At 44.7% G+C, this 11838-nt stretch overlaps 1 long non-coding RNA gene across 1 annotated transcript; it reads right to left on the reverse strand.

Moving 5' to 3' along the window:
* Nucleotides 1-711: 711 nt before the first annotated feature.
* Nucleotides 712-2342, reverse strand: LOC127634726 (uncharacterized). Its single transcript, XR_007969396.1, has 3 exons — nt 2272-2342; nt 1363-1457; nt 712-1211 (listed from the first exon to the last, which is right to left on the reverse strand). It is a non-coding gene; the product is annotated as an uncharacterized LOC127634726 (long non-coding RNA).
* Nucleotides 2343-11838: the final 9496 nt, after the last annotated feature.

Here is an 11838-nt window from a genome sequence, read left to right on the forward strand (position 1 = left end):
TTTTGTTTCACGTTAATAAACAGAACGGCATGTGTATTGCGGAAGAACACTGTAACCGGCACTACTTCTCTCCGTTTATGACTATGGACGAGTCACCCAGGTGCTGTGCTACTTCACAGCGGCGGCGACCCGCTGGAATAAAATAGTCCAAAAATAAACACTTATTATAGGTGTACCATGGTGATTCAGGATACTGACTCCAGTACTCACCGATATGGTTTCGGAATCGGAACAACTCTAGGTAAAAGGAAAGAAGTGTGAGACACAGCTTTGGAGCAACTTAGTTGATTCACAACACCACATAACAGGTTCTCCCTCTGTGTGTGTTTCGCGCTGGATGATGGTTGTGCTGAGCGGTGCAGGTACAGAGGAGAAGTAGAAGAAGAGAAGAGGATGATACCATTTGCTAGGCGGGGGTGTTTTCAAATTCATCCTTAACGCATACATTTTAAACCACAAACTACGGAGTATGTTTTGGATATTATTTAACCTTGTCAAAGACGAACAAAAATTTTAGAATAACAACATTTCTTACTCCAAGTTTTAGGGGTGCTGAGCTCCTTTTTAGGGGTGCTGAAGCACCCCTAAAAAGGGGCTAGACTCGCCCTTGACAAAGACTAATGAGAAAATTAAACACAGGTGAGGAACAATGGGGAACAGCTGAAGGTGATCAGAGCAGGGGATGATGGGAAGGGTAGTCCATGGGGAACAGATGACAGAGGCAAAACACAGGGCAGACAACAGTGTATCATAACAAATATATACAGTTATCTTTGTATTAAATAAACAAAGACAAAAGTGATTAAATCATCACAAAGGCTCTGGAGGATAGTGTGTTCATTGGTTTGTGTACGTCATGGTAGTGTGAAGAGCAGATTCAGTGTAGAGAGATAACCTATGAGGAATACTGAAGCATCAAGGCAAGCAATGCAACCAACAGGATGGTAATCACAATCCAGGCACTATGGTTAAGACTGGCAACCAATATTGAAAACACGCAACAGGACCAACTAGGGCAGAGAGCGAGAGTGGTGAGTAACTAAACACAAAACAGCAAACTAGCAATGAACACAAAACAGAGTAGGGTAAATATAGGTAGAGAACAAGTCACAATCAGGTGTTGCTTGTCCACTGAAAGTTGGCATGATCAGCATTCCCATGGAAACAATCAGGGTTCCCATAGAAATGAGGATTCCGCGTGCCAGCTGCACCTGAAAAACATGAAGAGAGCATAAACACAGAAGGAACAAACCACTGGACTCACAGAGACATTGACAGTCTTTGCAAACGTAAGATCATGTATATTTGCTAGAACCAAACTTTATGTAAATACAAATTCTCATGAGATCACGTTGGAGAAACCTTGATATTGTCTGTTGTATATTGTCTTTTAATCCAAAACATTCAGCATGATTCACTTTGTGAAATCTTCAACCTTGAAGATGTTTCTTGATTTTCTACAGGAGGAAAAAGCATAAATTTAGCCCCCAAATAATGAACACAGTGTTCAATGTGTCCAGTGTTAAAAAAAACTGCAGTTTATCAGTTTTGTTTGGCAGTCCTCAATGGAAATGATTTGATTTGTGATTTTGAAAACCACAGAACAATACATTTTTCCAAACCTCAGGGCATTAAATTACCCTAAATTTACAGTCAACTAAAATTATGGATACTCACATAAGGCTGGGCTTTTCTTGTTTGTAAATGAAGAGAACTGTACTCATGTGGACAGGCTGATTCAGACCTTACTAAATAAGGTAATGCTATCCAACCATTTTTTACCACTTTGTTCCCATTTGCTGACATTTGTTCTTGCCTATTTTCTCATGCTGCTTTAAAGTAAACCAAGCTGTAAAACCTGTCCCTGATGAAAGTGATACTACACAAAACACTTAAGTCTGATCATACAAATATGATCAGAAAGTACAAATGGCTTAATAATGCAAATGCTGATACTGAACATTATGTGACATGTTCTTGTAACATGAATGACTGTTTTGTCATAGATCAAGTGATAAAATTAAAATTATTAGAAGTTATAATGTTCTTCAAAGGATATTTATGTGTTCATTCAGTGTAATATGAAAATTTAGAGAAGAAAAAATGAACGAGACCTTATATAAGAGTCATATATATTCATCTATAATGGTAGGCTTTGACATATACGTATAATATTTCCTTCTCAACCTGAGCAGGGTAACTTCTGTAAAGACAAATTAAAAGAGAACAACATATGAAGTCATCTAAGCCCATAACTGTAATGTGTTTTACCTGCTGCAATGTTTGAGTGCAATAAAAGACCTGGGAAAAGTCTACTCCCTGAAACTCACAAGCAGAAATTGAATTTGTTCGGATCAAGTATGCAAAAAACATGGCAGATCGATTCAACTTAGAAACCGAAGAGGCGGAGGGCCTGGGTAGCTCAGCGAGCAAAGTTCGGGGGGTGGAGCCGTGGAAAGTTCGGGGCTTAGAGGACAGTGTGAATTGGGCATTCCAAATTGGGGAGAAAAGGTTTACTCAATTCTCTTTACTACCAGTTGTCAAAGCAAAAATGCTAATTTCACCTTGAAACAAATATCCTGCTGCCCGATCTTCAGATCCATGGCATTTGTGCTGTTGACATTTCTTATTAACTCACAACGTGTTTTGTAGTAACATACTGTATTATTCACTCTTCCCATTGCACCTGCATATATGAATGTCATTATATTTAATCACAAAGTGGATAGAAATGTACATTCTTATACATTGTGTGATATATAATGCTATTAAATATTTGCAGTGTAATAATAAGCCTGTAGATGGCATACTCCCACATTTTTTAAATTTTTCTGAGAGTTGTATGTCAGTAACGTTTCCATCCATGTATTTTCTGCGGAAAAATTTTTAGCGCATCAAAATAATAGACTGCAGTCACAAAATTATCCCATATTACAAAAAAAAATCATTTCTGTGCACAAAGCACAAATAAAAAATACACAATACTAGAAGAAAAGATTCAGTGTTAATTTTTATAACACTAACATTGCGCAATTCGATTCAATCAAGTTCAGTTGTTCGATAAAAGTTGATGGAGAAATATGCAGGACATAGTGCAGTTGTGACAGCAATGCTTTAGATTAGATGATTGTTCAAAATAGAATATCAGGAATGTATAATTTGTAAACTCTGATAATACTCTGCATACATTTTTCTTTATTGGTTGTGCAAACAGCATATACACATGGATGGATGGTCCTTATACTAAGACAGAAAGTTCCCCCGCTACTTGGTGCAGATTGCCAAGTTGAACAGGGCCATGACGATTCTCTTTCAGGTCAGAACCAGTGGTACCTGCAATAAGGACCTATATTACAGTCCTATCAGAGGGGAAACTGCTCCCTTTTGATTGCAATTCCTCATCGTCTAAAATTAAAATGACAGTAAGCTGGCTAATTTCATTAAATTATTACTCTCCCTATTTTACCAAAACTTTGGAGGAAAAAAATAAGGGACATCTGGGAGTCAAATTAGCAATAAACACACATTTCTGTACGGAAAGGGCAGATTTCTTTTGCGATAAACCCAAACTTATGTGACAAAGAGATTTTTAAGCATGACATCATCACACACACCCTTTTTATAGATAAAAGGCCATTTGAATGGAAACAGGCTGAAGACGACAAATTTCACAAAATTAGTTTTACGCATATTCACTTTGTCGATATCAAAACAGTGCGACAGAATTTCGAGTGAGGGCACATGCCCTTGAATTGGGAAAGTGAGCCAGGAGGGGGATAAAGACGAGCCAGAGGTGCCAGTTCGAGAGAGAGAGAGAGAGAGAGAGAGAGAGAGAGACATGCGGCTGCTGTAAGTGTGTATGTGTTTTTGTTTACTTTTACATAAATTTTAGTTCATTTCTAATATAAACATGATATGTTGTTGACTTCTCAGCCAGTTCCCGAATCCTCCTTGCCCACCTTTACCTGTTACACTGCTGCCGAAACCCAGGAAGGAGGAGGGATACGCTGTTGCGGAGTCCTCATCGCTGCCGTACGCCATTGGAGCAGCCGTGGCAGTCCTCCAGGACTTTTACCTATTTACCTATTACAGATTGGTTTACCTGGGTAAACACAATTTCCACAATGTTAACATTAAACCTGATAAAATTATACACCCCTCACCAACTCACAGATACATTACATTTATGCTAATGACACATCTTGTTATGGAGGCTGTGCTTTCAAAAGCATTTGCCTGTAGCTTCAATAAAATGGGTTTATCAGGGGGTAGTATAATTTCCACAATGTTAACATTACATCAGACTGTGGAAGCAAGGGCATGGTTGAGCATATGTCTAGAAAGAGAGTAAGTGGTAAGGGTTCTCATCTGAGATGAATTGCTGGTAATTGCTTGTTTCTGTGTTCACAGTGAGAGATGGGGGGAAATAAAAGGGCCAGTCCTCAGAGTGTGAGAGAGAGAGAGCCCATCTGACAAGCTGTTTGTGTGTGTTGGCTGATGCCGTTTTGAGAATTAGCATCACGCATTGAAGCGAATGCATCAGTTTGTAAATAAAAGTGACATTCCTGAGTTGGAATTGCATGTCCCGCTTTCTCATTCCTTTAATCTTGTTACACAGATGCCGAACCCGGGAAAACAAGGAAGAGGATATGCAGCCATGGAGTCATCGCCACTGGAGAGTGTCTTCATGTCCCTGGCCAGCATCCACCAGGCCCAACCCCTCAAACCTCCATTCATTAATGCTTGGTTCAAAACAGGGCATTGGATGCAAATAATCCGGTGAGGGTCAGGTGTGTGTGCAGGGGTATTCAGGATTATTCCTTAGTGGCTGTCACAATAATATTCCGGGGACAAAAGCTTAATGTCGAGGCGGTGGTTAGTCCTCGCCTCACCCATCCACTAATTTTGGGAACTAATTGACCGTCTTTTCGATTAGTAATGAAAGAGTTGTGTTTGGATGGGTCCTGTAAGAAAGCGAGTTGGTGTGAGATGAGCAGTGCTGGCTGGAGAGGCGTGGCCTGGGCCATCTGCATCTGCTCTGCGTCAGGCTGACACCGGGGAGGGAGGTGTGATCCTCCCCTGCCATTAGTGAATTCCTGATAGAGTATTTCCCTTTATAGCAGTCACAAGATGAAACTCTGAAGCATGCAGTGATAGTGATTGATGGTCAGTGTCTTCATATGGGAATCACACTCACATATCCATATTTTTCAATTATTAAAGAGCGGTTGTATAGAGTGATGCAGGACGCTCTGACAAAAGAAAATACAACCCAGTTGTTGGTACCGTCAGGAAATGTGATTCTAGGTGGCTCATTACAATCCAATGGCAAGTCACTTGGGACAGGGGAAAATGCTAAGCCATCTCATGGCCCGTTTCTATTGGCCAGGCATTCACAGGGATATTTGCCAGTGGTGTGCTTCATGCTGTGAATGTCAGCTGGTGAATCCGCCGGCCGCTCCAAAAGTGCCATATGATTGAGATCCCCTTTGAACTAATTGGCATGGACCTCATCAGGCCATTAGAATAGACAGCACGTGGTCATCGCTTTGCGTTAGTCCTGGTGGATTATGCAACACGGTACCCAGAAGCAGTGCCTCTGCACAACATCTCTGCACATAGTGTTGCAGAGGCACTCTTCAGAAATATCTCCCGAGTGGGAATTCCGAAAGAAATCCTCACTGATTAGGGCACTGCTTCTATGTCACTTACACTATGCACGCTGTAGGAATGATTGGGTATTAAATAGATTTGAACAAGCATGTACATCCACAAACAGACAACTTAGTAGACCGATCTCAGCATCAAAGCTTTTGCCTCCCGACGCAACACTACCTGCTCCGAACCCACTGTGAAACCCCGCCAGGTATGTCGAAAACGATCGTCCCTTTAGTGCACCTCGCACAGAGCTTGGACGCGTGGCTCTCACTTTCCAACCCATCAAGTTGGTTGGCCCCCGCCCCCTTTTGCCGGTATTCGCTTCACCTCGGTGCATGGCGAAAACACCAGCACCCTACTTGCGGAGATCGTGACCCTTTACTCAAAGACGCGATAGAGCCTGTCCCTCTAGCTGAGATGAAGAAGGGTTTCTACAGCCCTTACTTCATCGCACCCAAAAAAGGTGGTGGCTTGCGACCGATCCTGGACCTGCAAGTTCTCATCTGGGCCTTGCACAAACTCCCATTCAAGATGCTAACGCAGAAACACATTCTAACATGCGTCCGGCATCAGGATTGGTTTGCAGCAGTACTGGGGCCCCCCAGGGCTGTGTGCTCAGTCCACTGCTGTTCATTCTGCTGACTCACGACTGTGGAGCATTGCACAGCTCGAACCACATCGTCAAGTTTGCCGATGACACGACCATGGTGGGTCTCATCAGCAAGAATGACGAGTCAGCATACAGTGAGGAGGTGCAGCGGCTAACGGACTGGTGTAGAGCCAAAAAACCTGTCTCTGAATTTCGACAAAACAAAAGAGATGGTTGTTGACTTTAGGAGAGCACAGAGTGACCAATCTCCGCTGAACATCGATGGCTCCTCTGTGGAGATCGTCAAGAGCACAAAATTCCTTGGTGTTCACCTAGCGGAGAACCTCACCTGGTCACTCAACACCAGCTCTATTACCAAGAAAGCCCAGCAGCGCCTCTATTTTCTTCGAAGGCTGAGGAAAGCACATCTCCCACCCCCATCCTCACTACATTCTATAGAGGGACTATTGAGAGCATCCTGAGCAGCTGCATCACTGCCTGGTTTGGGACTTGCAACGTTTCGGACCGCAAAGCCCTGCAGAGGATAGTGAGGACAGCTGAGAAGATCATCAGGGTCTCTCTTCCCTCCATCAAAGACATTTACAAAAAACACTGCATCCGCAAAGCAACCAGCATTGTGGATGATGCCACACACCCGTCACACAAACTCTTCACCCTCCTGCCATCTGGCAAGAGGTACCGAAGCATTCGGGCCCTCACGACCAGACTGTGTAACAGCTTCTTCCCCCAAGCCATCAGATTCCTCAATACTCAGAGACTGGTTTGATACACACACATGTCCTGACTTGAACTTTAATTTTGTCACTTTATAACTGGCTGCTACCTCAATAACTGCTATGTACATAGAACACTATCTCATAGTATGTTATGTTTACATTTGGCATATTTACAAATTGTCATCTTTTGCACAACTGTGTACTGTCTCTTACTGTCTCTATTGTCCTGATTATTGTTAGTATTTTATTGTACTGTCTCGTACTTTTTGCACACGTTTGCACGTGCACTTTATTTAGGTATGTTATTTAGTCTGTAGTCTCATGTGGTTCTGGGTTTGTCCTATGTTGTTTTATGTAGCACCATGGTCCTGGAGGAACGTTGTCTCATTTTGCTGTATTGTACTAACTGTATATGGTTGAAACGACAATAAAAACCACTTGACTTGACTTGACTTGAAGACAGCCCTCCTGATTACCCTCACCTCCATCAAGAGGGTTGGGGACCTGCAAGCATTTTCTGTCAGCGACACTTGCCTGGAGTTCGGTCCTGTAGATTCTCACATCATCTTGAGATCCCGGCCGGGCTATGTGCCCAAGGTTCCCACGACCCCCTTCACAAGCCGGTTTCATCTAGTTTTATGTCAGGTACGAACAGGTAGAGGTTTTTAATATGGAACAGCTGGCCGGGTGTATCGCTTGCGAATAGCGTCCCACCCCCGATGTGCTTTTACCCCCAGTCGAATTCACAAAGTCGTGGACCCTGGAAGTACTTCCTCCCTAGCCCTGTGGCTCACAAATTCAGTGGAGGAGTTCGCAGCCAGACCCACTACGAGTACTAATATGCCCTGTTCTGGGATAGGTTCTCCACAGCTGCCGATTACTCGGTAACCCCTGTGATGTATATTCCGTTGTACTGACTCCCTGTCAGCGGACCCGTTTCTCCCTTGGGCAGAGCTCTTTCTGCCCCAGCCGCTGTGTTCGAAGAGTTCCCCCCCATTTTGTGGCAGGACCTACCACTGCGCCTCTTCCATGTGCGGCTGCTGAGCCCATGTGTCGTATTGCCACATGTTGACCTCCCCTTTTGGGCAGGATGTGGTCTCTACGGGTTCTTTTCCCCCTGAAAGAATAGGAAAGGAAAGAACACCTTCCCGATGCACATGATAGCATTAGATGGCCCTAGCCGAATCTAATACTCTATGGAGAGAAAAACATAAAAATAAAAGTCTGCGGCTGACTGCTCCCATGCTACTTACGTCGCTCCCCCTGTCAGGGATGTAGGGAACTACATGACGTATTTTGGGGGAGGATACTTGCAGACTGATGCTCCTACTATTACGCACACAGCAGCTTGCTTGCACCTGCATCAGTAGTTCACATAACATTGTTCAGCTGTTGTGGCTTTTTCTATAGGGACCCCTAGGGTCACTACATCGACACAACGTTGAGTGATTAACAGAAGGGGAATGTCATGGTTTCTTTTGTAACCTCCGTTCCCTGATGGAGGGAATGAGACGTTGCATCCCTCTTGCCACAACACTCTACTAGCTGCTGAAATGGCCAGACCTTGTCTTGGCTCCTCAGCACAAAACCTGAATGGAGTGGGCATTCCAGCTCCTTTTAGTCCCATATGTCTGTGGCATGCAAATTCCTCTTGCCAATTCTTATTGGCCTTTTCACAAAGAATGGGAGGTATTCAGGGCTCTCAAGAGCAACCCCTAGTGTCACTACATCAACACAATGTCTTGTTCCCTCCATCAGGGAACAGAGGTTACGACTGTAACCATGACGTTCAAAAAAATTATTCACTTCTGTGCCTGTGTTCAGTTCTGGTTTATTACTTTGGCCATTCACAATCTGCCAGGGTTCCAGAGCTTTTGGTACATTCATTCAATGAGAAGATCTACATCTGAATCAATCTAATTTAGTTTCATGTCTTTGAGGTAAGGCCATTCCTCTCAGTTCTTATAACTTTTTAACTTGTGCAGATGTGACCTGGCTAAGTGCTTCCAGCTCTCTTGGGTCAGACCAACCCACCAAAATACTTGTCAATTAGGCATCACTGAGTTTGTGTGGGCTTATGTTTGAGTTTGTGGTTCTAAATGCACCTTGGTGAGTATTAGGTCAGTGTGCATCTGTGCATATTCATGCTTGCTCATTCTTCATGTTTACATGTATGTGTGGGTTTGAGCAGTCATGAACAGGTGGTGCTGTTGTGCTCCTGAGGAAATAAATAAATAAAAATACTTTCTGTATTTTATAAAAAATTTGATTTTTAAAAATAAACTATAAAGGCCATAAGGATTTGGTTTGATTTACTGTACTGAATGCATGATTCTATACTTGCAAAACTTATAAAGTACTGTTCATTAGAGAGAAAAGTGAGACATCAGTATGACATCCATGAAAGCTGCATGATTGATTGCATTGGAACTGAAATCGAGGTATGATGTTGCAAGGTCACTAAAGCACAAAGCACAGTTTAATGAAAATTATTGCACTGCCTTTCTCCATTGTGATCGGTTTGATTGATGCAGATGCGTGCGCTCGCTTGCTCAGTGAAGTTTAGTTGAGACTTGCGTGTGGTAAAAGACAGATTTGTGAAATGGAAATATGGTTTTCATAACTTGTGTACATTATAATACATCGAAAATTGCGGTAAAATGTAAGTTATGCGCTGTCAGTTCCGAGACGAGCATGGCGCTGTGGCACGCACCGTGTGACGGTGACCCCCGCCTGCCACCAAACATTCAAACCCTGGACAGACCTCTGCTTTCTGCGGGCAGGAGTCCCCTGCCAATTCTTTCAATTCTTGCGCTACTCCTGTTCAACCTGTATATGCTCCCAATGAGCCAAATAAAGAAAAAGAACCAAATTGCTTACCACAGCTATGCAGACGACACACAGATCTACTTCTAGCCCTGTCACCTAACGATTATAGCCCCATTGACTCCCTGTGCCAATGCATTGATAAAGTTAACAGTTGGATGTGCCAAAACTTTCTTCAGTTAAACAAAGACAAAACTGAAGTCATTGTGTTTGGAAACAAATGAAGTTCTCAAGGTGAATGCATACCTTGACGCTAGGGGTCAAACAACTAAAAATCAAGTCAGGAATCTTGGTGTGTCTCTAGAGTCAGACCTTAGTTTCAGTAGTCATGTCAAAGCAATAACTAAATCAGCATACTATCATCTGAAAAATATTGCAAGAATTAGATGCTTTGTTTCCAGTCAAGACCTGGAGAAACTTGTGCATGCTTTCATCACCAGCAGGGTGGATTATTGTACCACCGCGGTAGCGTACATAAATCGCCAAGGCGGCATACGCTCCTGCCACATGTCACAACTCGCCCGTCGTCTCCTCCTTTGGTGCCATCAGCGACTCAAGTCGCTGCGCGCCACTCACTTCCCCGGCAACCTCAATGTGGTGGCGGATGCGCCATCACGACAACGCTTGCCCAGTGGAGAGTGGAGTCTTCACCCCCAGTTGGTCCAGCTGATTTGGGAATGGTTCGGCAAGGCTCAGATAGGCCTGTTTGCCTCCCAAGAGACCTCCCACTGCCTGCTCTGGTATGCCCGAACAGAGGCTCCCCTTGGGGCAGACGCACTGGCACACAGCTGGCCCACCGGGCTGCGCAAGTATGCATTTCCCCTAGTGAGCCTTTTTTGAGCCTGTGCAAAGTCAGGGAGGATGAGCAACAAGTAACTCTAGTGGCTCCCTATTAGCCCACCCGGGCTTGGTTCTTGGACCTCGTACTCCTCACAACAGCCCCTCCCTGGCAAATTTGCCTGAGTAAAGACCTTCTTTCTCTGGGACGGGGCACGCTCTGGCATCCGCACCCAGACATCTGGAACCTCCACGTCTGGCCACTGGACGGGACGCGGAATATCTAGCTGATCTACCACCTGCCGTCGTAGACACGATCAATCAAGCAAGACCCCCTTCTACCAGGCAACTTTATGCCCTAAAGTGGCGCTTGTTCGCGAATTGGTGTTCTTCTTGGACTGAAGACCCACAAAGGTCAGTACTCTCATTTCTGCAGGAGAGATTGGAGGGGAGGCTGTTCATGTCCACCTTGAAGGTGTATGTAGCTGCTATTGCAGCCCACCACCACCTTCAGAGACCAGGTAGTGAACCTGCAAGCACTGCTCCGGGAGGATGCAGACCCAGCCCCTTCGTTGCTGTATCCGGTACGTGCTTTGCGTACCTATTTGGACCGCATGCAGAGCTTTGGACGTTCTGAGCAGCTCTTTGTCTGCTTTGGTGGACAGCGGAAAGGGAATGCTGTCTCCAAACAGAGGCTCTCCCACTGGGTGGTGGACGCCATTTCATTGGCCTATCACACCCAGGCCATGCCCCCTCGGGTCCGAGCACACTCAACAAGGAGTGTTGCGTCCTCATGGGCACTGGCCAGAGGCATCTCCCTGGCAGACATATGCAGAGCAGCGAGTTGGGCAACACCTAATAACTTTGCAAGATTTTACAATCTCAGGGTAGAGTCAGTTTCGTCCCGTGTTTTCTCAGGTCCGAGCCAGTAGAACTCGGTAACACGCTGATGTACTGACCGGGTGGATCGCTTGCACCTAGCGCCCTTTCCTTTGGTTGAGGTAAAGCCGTGCGCTTTTTCTCCCAGGCGATCCCAATCACTCGGCTCCCTGGATGACTCCTCCCTAGCCCTCTGGGTCCACAATTTAGCAGATGAATTCGCCGACCCAATCCACTGCGGGTACTCAGATCTACCTTGTAAGGGAATATGTGTTCCACAGGTCAGGGGTCCTACGTGGACTTTCCCCCTTTGTGTATTTTCCGTTGGTACGGCCCCCTTACGAGCGGACCCGCGTCTCCCTTGGGCAGTTC

This window comes from Xyrauchen texanus, chromosome 4, assembly GCF_025860055.1.
Source record: "Xyrauchen texanus isolate HMW12.3.18 chromosome 4, RBS_HiC_50CHRs, whole genome shotgun sequence".
Classification (NCBI taxonomy): Eukaryota; Metazoa; Chordata; class Actinopteri; order Cypriniformes; family Catostomidae; genus Xyrauchen; species Xyrauchen texanus.